Below are 1330 nucleotides of genomic sequence, written 5' to 3'. Positions count from 1 at the left end.
ATATATATATATATATATATAAATATATCAACTATTTACTCAATTATAGTGCGGTCTCAATCGAGCAAGAGTAAACGTGGACGAACTCCCTATCTCCGGCGAAGTTCGCGGAACCGTCCGGTACCTAATGATCCAATACCAGTAGAGCCGACCTGCAGCCGCCCTACCATGATCGTAACGCCGCGGTCACTCGAAAGGGTACCTCCGTTAACACCACTAGCTCTTGACGATCCGATCAACTACACACCTGTGTCGTACTCGCCCACATCAATACTTACAGAACCGCTCGACCTGACAATCCCTCCAATCCTTGACCCTGGCGTCCTCGAGATCCTCGATTACTCTCCCCCGCCCTTCGAGGAACGATTCCTTCCCTCTCCTTCCCTTTTTGACCAGCTCCCAACTCCCCCTTCCTCCTTTAATCAGCTCCCAACTCCCCCTCCTGTCCACCCTGATCCTCAATCTGCCGATTGGGATCGGATCGTCCAGTTGTTCGCATCCACCTTCAACGAAGGGGACAGACTGATCACAGTTTACGTCCCTGGAAATTCCTCCCCTTTCCTCGTCCAGCTGAGACACCTAATCCCTATCTGTCCATGGACTTCCTTCCTTGCCACCAACACTTAATAATCACCTCTTCCTCTCCTACACATATACACGCACGCACGCGTAAAATTTGTTATCAACGAAAACGCTACACACGCTCACTCACAGTTTTAAGATCATTGTAACTAGACTTAGCTTAATTATGTAAATTAGCTTTAGCCTTATTGAAATAAATAGTTTTTAAAATTTTACTAAAAAGATTCCTCCGAGTAATTTTTAAATCGCCCCATTCGTATCCCGTTCCCTATAACGGCTAAGATTGCACGAGGTCCAATCCCAGGTCAAAAGGATTAAGTTCCTTGACCTAAAAAGTAGGACCAACGTTCGCACTGTCCATCAGAACAGGTGTCATAGCGTCCCTTCAGGATGTTGACCCTCATTCTGGGACTTTAAAAGAGTGCTAACGACTCACAGCTGTACGCTTCCGTGCGTATACTTGTGAGATTGAGTCAACCGTCCTTCCGTACCCTCTCCATCTTCCTCTCTCGCCAATACTCAGGGTTGGACGTAACATTATCTTCATTTATAAATAGCACGTAATAAAAATTAACATGTTATTTTTCATTTCTAACGTCATGATTCAATATGATTGTGATGACTACTCATGAGCCTTAAGTACATTATAGTACTTCATGATTAGCGGGAAGAAAAAAGATTTTGTTTAGTTATTAAAGAAAGTGATGTTGTTACGTCCGAGGTTCCGCATGCATGGAATCTGAGGGGG

Source organism: Trachymyrmex cornetzi, unplaced genomic scaffold, assembly GCF_001594075.2.
Source record: "Trachymyrmex cornetzi isolate Tcor2-1 unplaced genomic scaffold, Tcor1.1 scaffold719, whole genome shotgun sequence".
Taxonomy (NCBI): Eukaryota; Metazoa; Arthropoda; class Insecta; order Hymenoptera; family Formicidae; genus Trachymyrmex; species Trachymyrmex cornetzi.
Note: the sequence above shows the minus strand (reverse complement) of the source record.